The 20649-nt window shown below is 38.3% G+C and overlaps 1 protein-coding gene across 9 annotated transcripts in view; it reads right to left on the reverse strand.

The window, feature by feature from the left end:
• C6H8orf34 (chromosome 6 C8orf34 homolog) overlaps positions 1–20649 on the reverse strand; it is a 348003-nt gene that overhangs the window by 281334 nt on the left and 46020 nt on the right. The window contains exons 1-2 of one of the 9 annotated variants that reach the window (XM_081501837.1): positions 18111–18260; positions 6863–6954 (exon numbers count right to left, since the gene is read on the reverse strand). The exons of 7 other annotated variants lie outside the window; for them this stretch is intronic. The gene's annotated coding sequence lies outside the window, so the exon portion shown is untranslated. Of the gene's footprint in view, positions 1–6862; positions 6955–18110; positions 18261–20649 lie in introns of those variants that run through there. One more of the 9 variants, XM_081501835.1, reaches the window with a different exon arrangement.

A 20649-nucleotide genomic window follows, 5' to 3' on the forward strand; every position in this document is an offset into this window, starting at 1 on the left:
AATAGTTTAAGGTATCTCAAAACTGTGCAGACTGAACATAAAGTTGGAACTAAAGAGAGCAAATGATTTCTACCACAAACGCATTGTGAAGCAACATATTTGTCAGGCAAACGAATATAACACGTTTTTATATTCTAAAAAGTAAGTAAGCAAACAATTAGTTGCCACAGGTCTTCTTTACTTCTGTTATTTAAAATTGCAATTATTAGAGCTATAACTTAAGAGGTCATTCCTCTATGTGGTAAAGCAATGCAGGGTTCAATTAAAACCCAATTACACATCAGTGAAACATAATTTAAATCATTTTAGGTTTTGCTTCTGTAGAAAACATGTATTATATTCCATTTAAATCAGTTATACATTATAAAAGGACTTCCCTGGTGGCTCAGACAGTAAAGTGTCTGTCTACATTGCAGGAGACATGGGTTCGATCCCTGGGTCGGGAAGATTCCCTGGAGAAGGAAATGGCAACCCACTCCAGTACTCTTGCCTAGAAAATCCCATGGACAGAGGAGCCTGGTGCAGACTACTGTCCATGGGGTTGCAAAGAGTCAGACACGACTGAGAGACTTCACTTTCACTTTCTTTCATACATTATAAAAGCAATGAGAAAATAAAGAGAAAAATAAATAGAAAGACGAATTAGACTACTCTTGTCACAGAAGGCCTTTGCTTTACTCTGATAAAGCAAAATTAGGTCAGATAACAGGACTTAAGTCAGAAACTTTCCTTATAACTTGAAAGTTAAAAAAAGAAAAAAGCACAAGATCTTACGAGCTTTTTTTTCTTTTCTTAACTTTCAAGTTAGATGGAAAGTTTCTGGGTTTTCCTTTTAAAATAAATTAAAGTGTCCCTATACTGTCTTTATTTTTTTTACATATTTTTTATTGGAATATAGGGCTTCCCTGGTGGTTCAGCAGTAAAGAACCCACCTGCCAATGCAGTAAACACAAGTTTAATCCCTGGCTGGGAAGATCTCCTGGAGAAGGAAATGGCAACCCACTCCAGTAATATTCTTGCCTGGGAAATCCCATGGACAAAAGACCCTGGCAGGCTATAGTCCATGGGGTCACAGTGTTGGACATGACTCAGTGACTGAGCATGCCACATGCTTTGGAATATAATCACTTTACAATGTTGTATTAGTTTCTGCTGTAGAACAACGTTAATCAGTCAAATGTATCCATATATCCCCTCTCTCTTGAGCCTCCCCTCACCCTCCTCCATTCCACCACTCCAGGTCATCACAGAGCACCGAGTTGAGCTCCCTGTGCTATACAGCAGCTTCCCTCTAGCTATCTGTTTCACACTTGGTCATGTTATATGTCAACGTTACTCTCTCAATTCGTCCCCTACTCTTCTCTGCACTTCTATGTCCACAAGTCCATTCTCTACATTTGCGCCTCTACTCCTGCCCTGAAAATAGGTTCATCAGTACCATTTTTCTAGATTCCATATATATATGTTAATATATGATATTTGTTTTTCTCTTTCTGATTTACTTCACTCTCTATGACAGGCTCTAGGTTCATTCACAAAATGACAACTGACTGAATTTCGTTCCTTCTGATGACTGAGTAATATTCCATGTATATATGTGCCACACCTTCTTTACCCATTCATCTGTATTAAAACCTATATGACCCAGATACAGACTGGCTTCTATTTTCCTAACCAAAACCCCCTTAATGATATGTCCAAAAGTGGTGTTAGCTAATATTTTCAAGTTTACTATTATTTTTATGTATGTATATATTATTTTATATATGTATACATTTATTATTACTACTGCTATTGCCATTTTATCATATGTTTTTATAGCATATGCTTTGATACAATATGCACATTGCATCATTTTATTGGACATATTTTTTCTGATTATTAAAATTGATGAATGTTCTCTTAATATAGTTTATTATAAACTGCAGTCTTTAATCATGAATATACTATATTGAGACAGCCTCTGAATTGATATGCTTCCTTTTTTGCTAATTATAATTCTGTTACCTATTAAAATATATCATTTTTAAAATATAAATATATAGGAAGATAATGTTATTTTTAAAATGTTGAAAAACAATCTAGAGAACATAAATCATTAAGTAATTACTGAGCATAAATTTGTATTATATATCATGTAAATACATGGAAGTTAGGATTTGTACTATAGAAACTTGTACTACATAGAACATGGTCATAATTAATAAACTGGAGAATGAATGCTGTCAATTAATAGCAGTAATGACCGTCTCAAAATGCATTTTAGTTTGAATGTCCACCAGATAAAAGCCAAACCATGAGTAAGCTGGTAGCTCACACAGTCATTTATTATTAAATAAGTGAACAGTTAAGGCAACAAGTAATCATGACCCATGAGAAATAATTTTAATAATAGATTAATTTCATTTGATGAAAACTATGGAATCTCTTGGTTAAAAAACCAAAAGCACGTGTATACACACAAACATCAAATTTTACATAATGTTTCTGGATGTTTACCCACCTAAGGGCTGACATTCTAAGGTTTCAATGATTCTAGGTTAAGAATCTTTTTGCTCCAGGTCCCACAGCAAACACAGAGCATGGCATTATGCCTAAAACATTACTTATTTACTTACTTACTTACTTGGGAATTAGTTACTTCTTACTTTATTTCCTGGGAAAGAAGTCCTAGCCTCAGTAGAAAGTTAGCAGGAAACAAAATTAAAACCATTTCCAAAATCTCAGGACTTTCTCATTACATAGTCTTTTTGTTAAATCAATAAACATAAAGGATATTACACTCTAGTAATAATGGAAATGTGTATGCAAGCATGCTCAGTCATGTCCGATTCTTTGCAACTCCATGGACTATAACCTGCAAGATTCCTCTGTCCATGGAATTTTCCAGGCAAGAATACTGGAGCGGGTTGCCATTTCCCCCTTCAGGGGATCTTCTGACCCAGGGATCAAATCTGCATTTCTTATGTCTCCTGCACTGGCAGGTGGATTCTTTACCGCTAGCGCCACACGCAAAGCCTAATAATGGAGACGATGTCAATCAAGTGTATTTTTTACTCAACACCCATAATTATCTTAAATATTAATTGGCATCTGGCACATTACCATCTGTAGGATATTTTAGTTCAAAACTGGCACTAAGATCCGATGACTGAATTAATTTATTCTAAATCTGCATATGTTTCAATTTTCTCTTTTTAATTAGGTCTTACTAAAAATTAGCATGAGATCACAATCTTCCAGACACTCACCCTCTCCACCACCACCCATTTTTCATAAATAGGTAGTTAATGGGCATTGAATTATCAACAAATGAATAAGAGAATACTTGAAAATCAGCTGTCTCCAAAATACCTTATGAAACATCCTTATTTTAAATTGATGTCAGGATTCCCAACTGATAGAATCCCAAGTGGTTTCTACCCCCACCAGAACCCTTGCCTTGTTTCTCATTCTATTTTTCCAAACAGAAGTAGAATGGAGGAAATTTTTTTTTTCCGCTTCATTACACCTCTAAACTCTGTTACGGTTTTGCCTTTGGCAAGAAATAGGTTCCAATGCAGCACTAAGTTTCCATGTACAAGTGAAACAGATATCTATTTGACATTTTCCAGTTGGACTCTTCTGCTCACAGAACTCAGACTGTCCTCTGGTTAGTCAACCTTCCTCTACCTCAGTACCATGCCCAGGCCTTCCCTAAACATTCTCATTCACAAAAGAACTTAGATTTCCCTGGAAGGCTGAGCTCAACAGGAAAGGAAGAATGTGAAAATAAATGCTTAAAAGTATCAGTTATTTCCTGTCTGATATGCACAGATGTCAAATATTTTACACAGATTTAATTATTCATTATACATTAACAGCGGTTTCTCTGGTGGCTCAGCAGTAAAGAATCTGTCTGCCAACGCAATAGACTCATGTTCGATCCTTGGGTGGGGAAGATCCCCTGGAGGAGGAAATGGCAACCACTCCAGTATTCTTGCCTGGGAAATCCCATGGACAGAGAGACTGTAGCCCGCCAGGCTCCTCTGTCCATGCAGCAACAATACATTAAAGGACTTCATAATAGATGTACAACCCAACTAGGATATATGCACTTTCACTAAGGTATGTGTTAATTCTCTACTTATTTCAGGTCACCTGCCCCTGAATGCAAACAATCTTAGCCACACATCCAAACACAACCATACAGACCTAAGAAATTTTCATCCCTATTTCAAAAGGTTCTTTGGCCCTTCTTAAATATAATTGAATATAAAATTAGATTCATAATACTCATTTGTAATACAAAATAAAAGGCAACTAATTACCTTGTATATTATAGAACATAATACAGGTATGGAAAGTTAAAAAAAAAAAACAGAGAGAGTGGTTTTGTAATGAAGATTAAGAATAATGAAAATACCACAATTAAAAAATAATTACTCTAAACTCTAGAGCTGAATTTTAGACACTAAATTCTCTCTGCTCTCAATAATATAGACAAATAATAAACCTAACTAGCAGATGACAAGTGATGGAGTATTTTATCTAATACTTATTAATCCCTCCTAGAAGACATCTCTGTATTAGAGATACTACAGTAGATTTCATACTTAATTTAATTTTTGAATATTTAGTATCTACTTTGAAAAGTTTTCACATAAACATACAAGCTTGTAGTTAAATTTCCATGCCAACATCAAGGTCTCCAGTGAGAAAAATTAGCATACGATATGGATCTACTTTTGGTTAAGGAATTTATATTATTCAATATAGTAGTCTATCAATGAAACTATTATGATGTTAAGTAGGACCTTCCACAGTCTTGAAAATATCTCCGCAGGAATACAATACAGGTGATACTCAGCAGAAATAATTAAGCACTTCCTGACTCAAAGAAAATAATTAAACCAATCTATGGTAGAAGTAGCAGATGTATGTAGAAGCCACCATAAGAAGGAGGACGTCCCTCAGTTGAGTAAGAATTACTTAGCCTTTTATCATTTATAAATAATGTGTAACTAAGACAGGATGCTCAGCATAACAGATACACCTGGCACCTCCTTTAGAAGCTGATGATCTAAGGAAAGGATGTTTGTCTCCACGGCAAGGATATTTTCAAATTGGGTATGGATTCACTGGACATTCCTTACTTAGTAAGGCCTTACTCTGATTCGATCCTAAAAGAGTCATAAATCAAAGGAGCCATATAAATACGGGCCTATTTCTAGAAGTACATTTTATTTCATTAATCGATTTGTCAATCTTATGCCATCACTGCAATGTCTTAAAGACTACAGCTATACAATAATTGTGAAAAAAATCATCCTATCTTATTTCTATCACCTTTCTAGTTATTCTGTCAAGATTATGTTCATTTTTCCTCTTATTTTCTTTGGGTTGATTGAAAATTTTCCTACTTTTCCCTCTGTTAGTCTGAAAGTTATACACATGTTTAAGATTCTTTTAGTGGTTACCTAGAGATTATAAAATTAATACTTGACTTAGCTACATTAAGTATTAACTGACATTTTTCCCTTGTCTCAGCTTTTGCAAGAAGTTAGAATACTCTGACACTACTTATCACCCCTGGTTTATATGTTTATTGTTATATATTATAACTATATATAATATGCAGTATATATGAAATATATACATATATATGACCCCATAGGTATTTTTAATTTTTATTTTATACCATTAGCATACATTTATATGTACCTATATATTTACCATTTTTATTGCTCTTATCTCTTCATTCATATCCAACCATCCATTCTGGGATTATTCTCAGCAACAATAAGGAATACCTTTCTTTAGTGCTGACAAGTTATGTTTTGCTTTGCATAGAAATGTCTTTTGTTTTGTTTTTAAACTTGAAGATAATTTTACTGTATCTATATATTGGGATTACTTTCCATTTTTCCCCATGGTTCCTTTTAAGAATTCAACCATATTTCTTATTCTTTTCAAATCTAACTTTTTCTAGGGATTTTTTAAAAGATTCTCTATTTTTCTGCAACTATATGAGATGATGGATGCTAACTAAACTTACTGTGGTAGTCATTTTGCAATCCTGTATGTCAAGGCATTACACCATACTCCTTAAACTTATAAAGTGCTGTATGTCAACTACATCACAATTAAAGTGAAAAAAATCATATTCCAAAAAAATTATGGTTCAGTCAAATCTCCAGTTTGGACAAAAACCTGTATTTATTGGCTCATGGATTCAGAGTGGCATGGATAATCAATCTACAAGAAGTATAAAGATGATGCTAGTTTTCAGGAACAAGTAAAGGCAGGCACATGTTTCTGTCCATCTCTTATCTCCACCATATGCTTTATCATGCTCAGATGGCTTTCTCTACATCCTGGGAAACCTGATTCTTGGTCATGCAGGACTTTGGTGTTGCACAACCATACATACATAGCCAACCTACTTATCTCATACATTTTAGATCAACAGACAGCAGCAAAATTTGAGTTTGCGAGTCCTAAGTATAAATATTTCCACAAGACATAGAGCAGACATAGTGACCAGGTGTCCAACTGGAGCTATCTGACTGTGGCTAGAGTGATAAGAACATAAAGAAAATTATAGCCTTGTTAATAATCATATGAATGTTTCAATTAGTATTTATTAAAAGAAGAAGGAGTTGTGGTCAAATGATATCACTGATGCTGACTAAATACAGCTTTAAAGAAGTAACCATCTATAATAGGAACCACATGGAATTTTTTTTTTTAGTGGCTCTGAAAAAAAAAAAAAAAGACTCTGATCAGGCCCAGAGTTAGTTAAGCATAGTCAGTGTTTGAATAATATTATGAATATAATTCTGCACAACACTCACGCCACTGTATTAAATCATGTGTTTACCAGTTCAGCTTTCTGCAGGGTTCTTTAGGTCAGAAAACATGTCTTAGACATCTATGTTTCCAAAGATCAAAGAACAGTTCCTTGCACATGTGCTAAGAGAAAGAATGAATAAATGAATAAATTAAGTCAGTAACTTTATAAAAAACCTTCTTTAGCTGCATTATTACCTGCAAAAATATCTGCCCCCCAAACAAACAAACTCCACATCCTTCCCTTTCATAGCATTCAAAGCTACCTAAAACTGGTCCCCAATTGGCAGTTTCATCTCTTATGATAATATGCTCTAGATTCTACAGACAGCAAAAGTTCCCTTGATATATCCTTCACTCCCATATTACATATTTAAGGTAGACTCTTTTTTCAAAATAAACAAGACTGGCATGGTCAAGGAATTAGGGAGCTTATTCTTTGGAAGAGTTAGTCAATAAACAAATAACAAAACCAATAAGTAAAATATGGGCTTCCCTGATGGTTCAGATGGCAAAAGAACCTACCTGCAATGCAGGAGAGCCAGGTTCGATCCCTGGGTCAGGAAGATGCCCTGGAGAAGGGAATGGCTACCCACTCCAGTATTCTTGCCTGGAGAATTCCATGGACAGAGGAGCCTGGCAGGCTATAGTCCATGGGGTCACAGAGTCAGACACGACTGAGCAACTAACACTATCACTTTCTTAAGTAAAATATAGATTCTGGAAAGTTCTATGGGGAAGAAAGCTGAAAATACATCAGAGAAATGGGGATGAAGTATATTACAGGGAGTGATCAATAAAGCCTCTCTGAGGAAATGCTAATTGATCTGAGACTTGAGGGTAAAACTAGAACCAGACATTCAAAAAGTTAGTATTTCAGGCAAAGAGAAGGATAAATGCAAAGAGGCCTGGGCATTGTGGGAATTGGTGCATTCTAAAGATCTGTCAACTCTGTGGTGACCTAGATGGGAGGGAAATCCAAAAAAAGGGGGATATATATGTATACACACACACACACATATATGTCTATATACACATAAAGTAGGCTCAGATAATAAAGAATCTGCCTGCAATGTGGAAGACCTGGGTTCGATCCCTGGGTTGGGAGGATTACCTGGAGAAGGGAATGGCAACCCACTCCAGTATCTTCGCCTGGAAAATTTTATGGACAGAGGAGCTTGGCGGGCTACAGTCCATGGGATTGCAAAGAGTCAGACACGACTTAGCAACTAACACTTTATATATACATAAAGCTGATTCACTCTGCTGTACAGTAGAAACTAACACAACATTGAAAAGCAGCTATATTCTAATATGCTGTATTAGAGTACACCCTGGTGGCTCAGATGGTAAAAGCATTTGCCTACAATGCTGGAGACCTGGTTTCAATCCCTGAGTCAGGAAGATCCCCTGGAGAAGGAAATGGCAACCGACTCCAGCACTCTTGCCTGGAAAATCCCATGGACGGAGGAGCCTGATAGGCTACAGTCCATGGGGTCACAAAGAGCTAGACGCGACTGAGCGACTTCATTTTCACTTTTCATACTTTAATATGTTAATTTAAAAAAGAGCTGTCAAATATCAGCAAGGATGGAATAGTATGCTAGTTGAGGAGGTACGCAGATGACAGAACTTGCACAGTTTTGTCAGTTAAGACATGTAGACTGAATATTACTTTAAATGGAGTGCAAAGCCAATGATGATTTTCATTAAGAAGATGAAATTGATTTGCCCTGTTAAAAGATGTGCTTAAACTGTTCGGAGACTACTGAACTATATGGTATTTTAAGTGAGGGTGCAAAGCAATGGCCTGACTTTACACATCAGTTCCTACAGCAGATCTGACCTGGGGAGGAGAGGGTCAAATCAACCTGAAGAACGAGTCACTCAGGTGTTGAGTTTGAATGAATGGTGATGAGCTGATGTCAGTGATGGTTCAGTGGTGGAAGACCAAGAATTCCAACATGGGTGTGGGAAAGGAGCTGTCAACTAGCCAAACAGAAGAGATAGTGCTCACAGCAATTCTTCAATTAATATTTTTCAATGCTTCCTTTAGAATGACAATAATTCTCTTTATTTGCACAATAGATATTTATTGAGCACTCACTGGGCTTCCCTGGTGGCTCAGTGTAAAGAACCCACCTGCCAATGCAGGAGACATAAGAGACGTGGGTTCAGTCCTTGGGTCAAGAAGATTCCCTGGAGGAGGGCATGGCAACCCACTCCAGTATTCTTCCCTGGAGAATTCCATGGACAGAGGAGCCTATAGGAGGCTACAGTCCATGGGGTCACAAAGAGTCGGACACGACTGAAGAGATTTAGCATGCACTAGAAACTAGGCACTGTGTGTTGCAGATGGTTAGTGAACAAAACAGAAACGCATCCTTGCCCTGCACTTGTTGGTTTGGGTCTGTGGGCTTCCTCTAATAATTGTCTGGATCATCCCAGTAAGGCAGGAAACAAGGTTAACAGTAGAAATAGAGGATGGGAGATGAACACTGGGAGTTTTTTGAGAAAAGGGAAACAAATAAAAAACAGTGACTCAGGACTGTAGGATTATCTGGCCACTTGAGATTTGTTGTTGCAAATTTAAAATAAGACAATTTTCTGTGGCAGCATGTTTTTCTCACAGTCATGTTCAGCTGCACAGGTAGAGGCACAAAAGAGGCAAAAATTTGTATTTAGGGAGGTTTATGGTTTAGTGAATTGAGTAAGAGGAGCTGAGAGAGAGGCAAGGTATCAACATTTGAGAGTAGTTGGAAGGAGCAATTATAATGACTGGCCACTGGCCCCAGAATTTCAGCTTAGTGAGGACATCAAAAAGGTAAGGGAAGATGAAAATATGGTAGGATCAATGAGTTGGACATCCAGGGGAAGTTAAAGAAAAGTTGGAGTTGGGATGTTAGAGGCAGTGAGCTAGAAGGAGAGGAGAAGATGGTAGGAGAGAAGGATGCTTGAAAGTGAGACTCCAGAGAACCACAGTCATTAGTAACAACACCAGGAGTGGCTAAGATAATAAGAAATAAATCCCTGGGTGAGAGGAGTTCAACAAAGAGGCTAATGGAAAGGTGTGATGGAAAGGTCATCCACATGTATATGAAAATTGCAAGAATGAATCTATATAGTCATTATTTCTAATGTACCATTAGAAAGAATAATGACAATATTTAGGAATTAAAGCTATTGAGAAATATAGGGAAATCACTCAGAGGTCTAGAGAGTTAACACTACTGGAGAATATAGGGGAGCCACCCAGGAGTCTGTAAAAGTAACAACTGGGATGGTAGGCAATGTAATCTGATGAAGCAGAGTGGAAGGAATAGGTCTATTTTAAATTTTTCTTAAACCTACAACTTTTAAGTAATTTTTCCTCTTTATTAGAAATATTTCATCAGCAAAAAAATATGTTTCAGCTAGAAGAAAACCACCATTCTATTTATTCAGTTCAGTCGCTCAGTCATGTCCAACTCTTTGCGACCCCATGAACCACAGCACACCAGGCCTCCTTGTCCATCACCAACTCCTGAAGTCCACCCAAACCCATGTCCATTGAGTCAGTGATGCCATCCAACCATCTCATCCTCGGTCGTCCCCTTCTCCTCCTGCCCTCAATCTTTCCCAGCATCAGGGTCTTTTCAAATGAGTCAACTCTCCGCATTACGTGGCCAAAGTATTGGAGTTTCAGCTTCAACATCAGTCCTTTCAATGAACACCCAGGACTGATCCCCTTTAGGATGGACTGGTTGGATCTCCCTGCAGTCCAAGGGACTCTCAAGAGTCTTCTCCAATACCACACTTCAAAAGCATCAATTCTGCGGTGCTCAGCTTTCTTCACCGTCCAACTCTCACATCCATACATGACCATCGGAAAAACCATAGCCTTCACTAGACGGACCTTTGTTGACAAAGTGATGTCTCTGCTTTTCAATATGCTGTCTAGGTTGGTCATAACTTTCCTTTTAAGGAGTAAGCGTCTTTTAATTTCATGGCTGCAGTCACCATCTGCAGTGATTTTGGAGCCCCCCAAAATAAAGTCAGCCACTGTTTCCCCATCTATTTGCCATGAAGTCATGGGACCAGATGCCATGATCTTAGTTTTCTGAATGTTGAGCTTTAAGCCAACTTTTTCACTCTGCTCTTTCACTTTCATCAAGAGGCTCTTTAGTTCTTCACTTTCTGCCATAAAGGTGGTGTCATCTGCATATCTGAGGTTATTGATATTTCTCCCAGCAATCTTGATTCCAGCTTGTGCTTCATTCAGCCCAGTGTTTCTCATGATGTACTCTGCCTATAAGTTAAATAAGCAGGGTGACAATATACAGTCTTTACGTACTCCTTTTCCTATTTGGAACCAGTCTGTTGTTCCAGGTCCAGTTCTGACTGTTGCTTCCTGACCTGCATACAGGTTTCTCAAGAGGCAGGTCAGGTGGTCTGGTATTCCCATCTCTTTCAGAAATACTATTTATTATTAAAATCCAAAAGTATAAAACATTAAATGAACATACAAATGTAATATGCTCATTTTCAAAGGAAAATTATAGCTAATATGCAGAACACCAAGTCAATGTACAAAAAATTAAGTCAACTGATAAGGCATTTAATTCTAAACCAATATTAAAGTCATGGCATTAGCATAGACAGTTCTCTTTTATTTTTTTTTTTGGCCATGCTGGGTGGCATGTGAGATCTTAGTTCCCTGATCAGGGATCAAACCCACACCCCCTGCATTGGAAGGAGAATTCCTAATCACTGGACCACCAGGAAAGTTCCTAGACAGGAATTTGTATATAAATTAATTTAGTAGCATACTGACATCAATATTATCTATGGTTTATGAAAAGTAAAAGAGTATATTGACATCATTAGCAATTTCTGGTAATAAATTTCTATCTTACAGATACCTAATACTGCCATTCATAGAAGGTATGTGCTGAAATAAATACACTCTATGTAGGTTCTGTAGTTATATACGTTTTGATAAAAAACAGACATCACGTGCATAAGACTAAATTCCTTAATGAATAATAAATAGCAATCATTTCAACAAACCCTCACTGAGTTTGACTAGACTCACTGTAGCTGATAAGCAACATGGTGATTTAGAAAGATTTACAATCACTCAATAAAATCTATTTTCTGCTATAGCAATGAATAATCTTTCCAGCTGTTGTCAAGATTGTTTTACACAAGAAACATGCTATGTATGCTTATATATTTTTATCTGACCAAAAACATTTCCCCTCTACACTGAATCTGGACCACAAACACTATCGAAAGCCGTGTGGTCCTATAACATCTAACACGTTAAACACAAGTTGGTTTCCTGTATAATACAGTGGATGACCTTACAAGTTTACACAATGATTAGCCCTTCCCTCATTCCCCAAAGTTATACTAAAATAAGAGAAATGATGTTATGTGCACAATAGCACAGGAAAATAAGAGAGTTCTATTGATGGATTGGAAATTTTGAGAAACTCTAGAGCATGAAGAACTAAGTAGATGGGGTAAGACGAGTGGTTACATTAGAACAGGTGAGACACTACAGCCCGAGACACTACAGCCCAAGACACTAGAAGGAAGTTCTCTTCTTCCCAAGAGAGCCAGGGAGAACATTCAAGCTAAAGCACCAAACACAAGCCAAAGATAAGCCATAGGTGGACTGGGCCGGCCAAGATGTTATCGAAAACATACATAAGATGTTATGGAAAAACCTGAGTGAACATTTTGGCCAAACCAATAATTCAGTAGAGAAGTACATTCTGATGAGCTAGGCTTGTTGGGACTCATCTCCCTCTTCTAAGGGATGCTGTTCGCAGCTGGGGCTTTAACACGCAGAGTGAGATGAGAGAACTCTTTTCCAGTGCCATCTAAGAAAGTCCCCAGTAACAGCAGTCGACTACAAGAAGCAGCAGAGTAGAACCTGAAGTAACCCTGGACTTCACCTCTCATGGAAGGTGAGGACAGAGGCTGGTGAGCTAACTTTGGGAAAGCATTTTACCCCGAGGCAAGGGCCCTCCTTTCTTGGGGATATTGGCTTTCCACCTGCATACTGAACAAAGACATCTGACTGCTAAGCTCTCTAAGTCCATTCACGGGACCCACTCACTCAAGGCAGAGGTTGAGAGGAGGAATCTACTCAAGTACAGAGAAACCCATACTAGCTACCTATAATAACCGATCTTATCTTTCATTCATATATATGAACTGACAATCAGAAATCAGCAGAAATTTTAGGAAGAATTGTGCAAGCATATAAGTAAGATAGCTGAGACAAGAAGAGAGCTATTTCAGGAAACCACTAGAAAGAGTACTGCATTTATAAAACAGGACCTTGTGGCTGTGAAAAATAAGAAATCTAAGGAAAATAGTGTCAATGAGGATTAAAGTAGTATTCCTAAATCAAAATATAAATGGAAGGACTAAATAAATTCAAGTCAATGCTACTGACCTATATAAATTTAAAAAATAAAGTTGAATAAATCTAATGACAAATGAAATAAAAATATAAAAATGGGAAAATATAAATTAAGAGAATCAAACTGAGATATGGAAGGCCCACCATTCTTTAAAGAAACATTTCAGAAGAATATGCTGACAACGCAGATAAGAAAATGTAGAAAAGTATAATAAAAATTCTGTAAGCTGAAGAAATATACCCAAAGCAACAGACTGAAGGAGCTCGGAATTAATGAAAAGACCCCTAACTAAAAACACCCTGATGAAATGTTATGAGTTCACAGATGAAAGTAAAACAATAAAAAATGGCAGTAGGGTAAAATGCTGCCTATAAAATAAAAACCTCAGTGATATCAACTTCTTATCAGTAAAACTCAAATGTTGAAAAACAAAAGGGCAGTACCTTTAAGATGGTCAACTAAGGTGAGTAAGGGATACAAACTTAGAATTCTATGAACGAGAGAGGATACAAATCAAATGTGTGGGGGAAAAAATAAGGCTATTTTTGACATGAAATTCAGAGAGTTTATTTCCCCTACTTCACGGGGAAAAAAAGTTAAAGAGATGCTCTATAATGATAAAAAAGGGATCTAAGAAAAAGTATAATAGGAATATAAAAGTTAAAGGCAGCCAGGTATTCAGAAGTATGGTGAAATGCCAAAAAAAATTTTTTATTATAGAATTTGATATTTAGGAAGCTCTTCAGGTAATAATATTTTAGTCAAAGGTGATTACTTTCCAATTTTTGTGGGCACGGTCACCCCACATGGCTCAGCAGCCACATGGCAGAGGCGGCAAGCCTTATCTCATACTCAACGTCCACAGTGTTGTATGTCTGGGGCAGGCTGGCCTTCTTCTCCCAAAGCCACCCAGACCACAGCTCCACCTGAAAGAAGGTGCTCCCACAGCCCCCTGCACTCAGTCCACACAAGGAAGCAATCTTCCAAGACATCTTCACTGGGATCCACAGGGAGAACAGTCCTGTCCAAGACGCTCCTGATTCCAGTGAAGTGGGTGACCTGCCTTCACCCTCAGAGCTCTCAGGAGGACCCATTACGTCTTACCTCTCCCAACTGGGTCATCAACAGAAACACAAGTTTCTTAGTTGATAACCCAGACTGTCATACCCATATGTGTGTGTGCTGTGTGCTCAGTCACTCAGTCATGCCTGACTCTTTGCAACCCCCTGGACTGCGGCCCGTCAGGCTCCTCTGACCAAGGGATTTTCCAGGCAAGACTACTAGAGCAGGTTGCCATTTCCTATTTCAAGGGATCATCCCAACTCAGGGTCATACCCACAGTCTTCTGTATGTTGTTGTTTGTTGTTCAGTGGCTGAGTCGTGTCCAATTCTTCGTGACACCATGGGCTGCAGCATGCCAGGCCTCCCTGTCCCTCACTATCTCCCACAATTTGTCAAAGTTCAGTCCGTTGAGTTGGTGATGCTACCCAACCATCTCACCCTCTGCTGCCCTATTCTCCTTTTGCCTTCAATCTTTCTTCTGTATATTCACAAATAAAACCTATCTTTACCCTTCTCCATGATTCCACACCCTTCCTACAAGTTCTATGATAATACACAGCAAAAAGGGTGGAAACCATGTTTAAATTTACTGAAACCAAAGCAACCAGCAGACTAGCAGATCGATCATGTTACTCATTTCCTCTCTGTGTCTACCTATGCAGGTGTTTAGCCCATGGCTGGGTCCTCAGCACCAACCACCAACCCTTGCTTTATGTTTCAGGACCACACTCCCTCCCTCTTACATTCAATTCTCCACCGTGTAAATTAAAATACTTTTGGTCCATCTTATTCTGTACCTTTTACTTGGTAACGTGTGTTTTATGTCCCCATACCTCTGATTCCTTCCTTCAACTGCAAATATTTTTGTACCCTTTCTGGTATTTTTCATGGCCAAAGAAGTCAAAAAAAAATTCAGGAAATCTGAAAGTTGAGACCCAACAGTACCAATTCTCTGAGTCTGACCAATTGCAGAGTTGGACACTACTGAGCAACTTTCACTTTCACTTTCATGTGGGTCAGATGGTAAAAAATCTGCCTGTGATACAGGAGACCGGGGTTCGATCCCTGAGTTGGGACGATCCCCTGGAAAAGGGAGTGGGAATCCACTCTAGTATTCTTGCCTGGAGAATTCCAGGAACAGAGGAGCCTGGTGGGCTATAGTCTATGGAGTAGCAAAGAGTTGGATACAACTGAGCAACTAAGACACTAACTTTTGGAGAAGGAAATGGAAACCCACTCTAATTTTCTTGCCTGAAAAATCCCACAGATGGAGGAGCCAGGGGGTTACAGTCCCTGGGATCGCAAAAGACTCAGACATGACTTAGTAACTAAACAACAACAAGCTAACTGTGATGTCAGACTCTAACTGACAAATGATCCTTGAATCACCTTAAGAATACAGAGTCAAAAGACTCACTCAGTATGTAGTAACTCTGAGGCTTCCAAAAGATAGGGAAGTGAATGTGAAAGTAGCTCAGTCGTGTCCGACTCACTGCAACCCCATGGACTATAATGTCCATGGAATTCTCCAGGCCAGAATACTGGAGTGGGTAGCCGTTCCCTTCTCCAGCGGATCTTCCCAACTCAGGGATTGAACCCAGGTCTCCCACATTGCAGGCAGATTCTTTACCAGCTGAGCCACCAGGGAAGCCCAAGAATACTGGAGTGGGTAAAGATAGGGGAAAGAAAAGCAAATTAAGAAAAAGAGCAGGCATTGGTGAGAATGAACAAGTCAGCAAGGGATGGAACAAGAACTGGTGGGCATGGGAATCCTCCCCTGTGATTTTCCTGCCTTCCAGGGGCATAAAAGTACCTCATGAAGGAGGCATCATCTCCACTACTACAAAGATAACATCACAAAGCTCCTTACTGATGTCTGTTCCTGGTTGAGTAAGGGTCTTCAAAAAGTAATCTGAAACTAATGCAACGCTGTTAATCACCTATACTCCAATATAAACTAAAGCTTTAAGAAAAAAAAAAAATTGTAATCTGGCACTTGGAAACAGTGAACTGCATAGATTTGAAACTCCTGGAATAGTAGGAAATCTCATCAAGAAGTTTCCAATGCCTGATGCTTCTCAGTGACCAGGAAAGGGAGACAGATAGGATTAGGGCAGCAGGGGTTAGTTTCATAGCCCTTTCAGGGATAAGGATTTCAACTGCAATCAGCATTCACTGGCCCCTGGTTTCCAATAGAATAGATATATTCATACAGATCTCATTCTAAAGTTTTTCTCTGTAATTAGGATTAACACTGACTCAAGGATACATGCTAATAAACAGTTTCATCCTGAAAAGTATACTAAGGGTAGGACTGGCTGTAACATTTGTAGGGTCTACTGCAAAATAAAAATGTGGAGCCCTTTGCTCAAAAATAATTTAAAATTTTAAGATATTGAAAGCAGATCATTAAACCAAGAGTGAGGACCTCCAAACATAGGGCCCTGTATGACTTTACATGTCACATGCCCATGAAGCTAGCCCTGGCTTCAGGAGTGTAAAGAGTTGCTGAGTCAGGCACTGGTGTGCTATAAACTGCTTTTTCAGAAAATTTCTCCAATGCTAAAACTGCATATTTAGCAAAACAATTCAAATATAGCATGAACATCTCAAGAGTACTTGAAACTTTTTCACACTGCTATAAAGTCCTTTCTTTCATAGGGATGTTAGACTACATAACTAAACTCTTCTGTGTCAAAACAAGAATTCTGTTTTGTGATAACACCACTGGATTTTCAAAATATTATCTCAGTATACTATGTTTTGCTCCTGTTTACTGTTTGATTACATATTCCTTTCAGGCTTATGCGAACCAGCCTATAAGTATATATTTAAGATAAATAGGATACTGTTCACAGATACTAATCACTGGTTCATTTGCAAGGGGATTTTTAATTAGCTGTGTTTAAACATACATATTAAGCTTTTAAATTAATTAAGAGGCCCTGCAGCCTTCTAATAAAGTGACTACAGAAAAATAACAGGCTATATTTTAGTAACTTCATTTCTATAATCTATGTCTCAGGGTTGTAAATTGCTTTACTTTGCTTTTTTCTTTAGAAGAAAAGCCATGAATACAAGAAACAATAGACTAAATCCAATTTAAAATATACAGAGACAATTCACAGGACAAAATGAATGCCTCTTAAATAGTGCAGCATGATTTAGCAACGCATTTCAAAAGTAAAAATGTGTGTCCTGATTTAGCAATTCAAAACTAACAAATATGCATGAATATTTACTGAGCACTATTTAAAACAACAAAGACAATAAACAACCTAGAAGTTTTGAATAAGACTTTGACTAAAGAAATTACTATACATCATACTTTGGAATATATTACAATTATGAAACAGAAATAAAGCAGTTTATATGTACTCATATGGATCTTTCTACAAGTTAATTTACTAAATGGAAAAACCCACTTAAAGAGTTAGTTTACGGCTTTTAAAATAATCCAATAAACTGGAAGCTGGGAGTCTAATATAGGATAACATTTAGGAAAATAGGGGAATTGACAGGAGAATGGAGAAATATTTGGGGTGGGGGCTGGAGAAAAGAGATTGCCTCACTGTGAAAGCAACAAGGGGGCACAGGTGAGAGGAACATTCTAAGAAGGAACTGGCTCTTCAGAATGATGGCAGAACTGCCTCACTTTACAAGAGACAGAACAGAAAACCAGAGGAATGAGCTCGTTACTGACTAGGGTACTTGGCCTCCTTAATCAATAGAAATTGATCAAAGGCTTTGGTCTCTTTGTATCTTCTGTCCAGAATTTGTCCCAAGTGCCCCACATACGCAGTTAACTTTAGTCCCGTTGAGTTTCTTTGTCTTTTGTTGCTTGAGGAGCGGGGTGTCCAGGTGCAAGCACTGCAGTACAAATTCCCAGGTCCCAGTCTGTCTCAAGATGACCTAAGTTTACAGAGTCACTCAGAGTTGCACCGTATACTGTACAAGAGGAAATTTATCATTAATTTATTATAATGATTAATTATTGATAATTAATTCATCATTAAAATTGTAGGAAATAACATATTTTTAGAAACATGCTGACATATTCAGTAAACAGACATTGAGACTCTCTTTCTACAAATCACATCCAAATTCCAGTTAGAGCCTGAGAGATACTAGGATGAACAGGACATGCTTCCTACTGTTTGGTAGGGGGTTGGGGAGGGTAGAGGTTGAGACAAAAATATGCCCCCAAAGTTGCCATTTAGTATAAAAGTTGCTACACTTTGGTATGTACTGTCTTCTTAGGAACAGATATACAAAAAAAGTGTGTGATTTTATATCATGCACCATGAAAAGTACCCAGCACACTATTTCTCTGCCTTCAGAATCTATAGGTTTCCATAGCACTGAACACTTTGGACAAAATATGGATGCTAGTTTTCTATCCCACAGCATCAAACTCCAGCATGGATACTTCAAGCTGATCGGTTTCCTACTTGGAGCTACTAACACCCCTCTATTATATAATTGTTTGAATAACGTGATTCTAAACACAAGCTGGAATCAAGATTGCCGGGAGAAATATCAATGACCTCAGATATGCAGATGATACCACCCTTATGGCAGAAAGTGAAGAAGAACTAAAGAGCCTCTTGATGAAAGTGAAAGAGGAGAGGGAAAAAGCTGGCTTAAAGCTCAACATTCAGAAAACTAAGATCATGGCATCCGGTCCCATCACTTCATGGCAAATAGATGGGGAAACAGTGGAAACAGTGTCAGACTTTATTTTGGGGGGCTCCAAAATCACTGAAGATGGTGATTGCAGCCATAAAATTAAAAGACACTTACTCCTTGGAAGGAAAGTTATGACCAACCTAGATAGCATATTAAAAAGCAGAGACATTACTTTGCCAACAAAGGTCCGTCTAGTCAAGGCTGTGGTTTTTCCAGAGGTCATGTATGGATGTGAGAGTTGGACGGTGAAGAAAGCTGAGCGCTGAAGAATTGATGCTTTGAACTGTGGTGTTGGAGAAGACTCTTGAGAGTCCCTTGGACTGCAAGGGGATCCAACCAGTCCATCCTAAAGGAGATCAGTCCTGGGTTTTCAGTGGAAGGATTGATGTTGAAGCTGAAACTCCAATACTTGGGCCACCTCATGCGAAGAGTTGACTCATTGGAAAAGACCCTAATGCTGGGAAGGATTAGAGGTAGGAGAAGGGGATGACAGAGGATGAGATGGCTGGATGGCATCACTGACTCGATGGACATGAGTTTGGGTAGATTCCGGGAATTGGTGATGGACAGGGAGGCCTGGCGTGCTGCGATTCATGGGGTTGCAAAGAGTCGGACATGACTGAGCAACTGAACTGAACTGAACTGAATATAATAATGACCCAGTCTCTCACTTAATAGACCATAAATTCCTAAACCCTAAGGATCTGGGCTCATATCAGTTTCTAAATTTCTCATAGTACATAGCAGAGATTTGTACCAGTTGAGTAGGATGGCTAATGTGTATATACATATATGTTTGGTTTGTTTTGTTTTGCTTGCTGTACTGCATCACATGCAGGATTTTAGTTCCCCAACCAGGGATTGGACCCATGCCCCCTGCAGTGGAATCTTGAAGTCTTAACCACTGGACCACCAGGAAAGTCCCAGGATTGTTTATTTTTAATTTTTTGTTCGTTTGTTTGACATGGTGAGGCATAAAGTATAAAAGAGAACACATTGTTTGACATCAAGGAGTTCACAATTAGTAGTCGACCAACAAATTTTAGTAGGAACAGGAAGTACCTTCCAGATGTTCAGAACCTTAAATTATTGGTTGGAAAGAGAGAGAAAACAGTAGTAGTAGTTAGATTCAGAGAGGAGTGAAACAAACACAGTGTATTTTACTATACCTTCCCCCAGTAAAGTTGTATGTCCAGGGAAAACCCCCATGTTCTATTCTTTGCTTGTGTCCCCCAGAGTATGATAGTGTTAACCCTGGGTACACTAAAGTTGTTCATTAGGTATCTGCATGTTGACTGTTATAAAAATTCCTTTGTACCTTTTCCACATACTTGCCATTGAGGTACATCCTCTTACTTGACATGCTATGAAAGAATTCAAATTCTTGCTTTATATTTTGCTAAATTCTCCCTAAAGCTGCTAAAATAAGTTGTTTCAAGTCCTACTCTAGAAAAACTGTAGAACTTAAACTAAAAATTTAACAGTATCTTCCTATGGGCTTCTCTGGTGGTGCAGTTGGTAAAGAATCCGACTGCCAATGAAGGAGACCCGGGTTCAATCCCCGGGTCAGGAAGATCCCCTGGAGAAAGGAATCGCTACCCACTCCAGTATTCTTGCCTGGAGAATTCCATAGACAGAGGAGCATGGC

The sequence above is a fragment of the Giraffa tippelskirchi genome, chromosome 6, assembly GCF_054371585.1.
Source record: "Giraffa tippelskirchi isolate mGirTip1 chromosome 6, T2T-mGirTip1v1.2.pri, whole genome shotgun sequence".
NCBI lineage: Eukaryota > Metazoa > Chordata > Mammalia > Artiodactyla > Giraffidae > Giraffa > Giraffa tippelskirchi.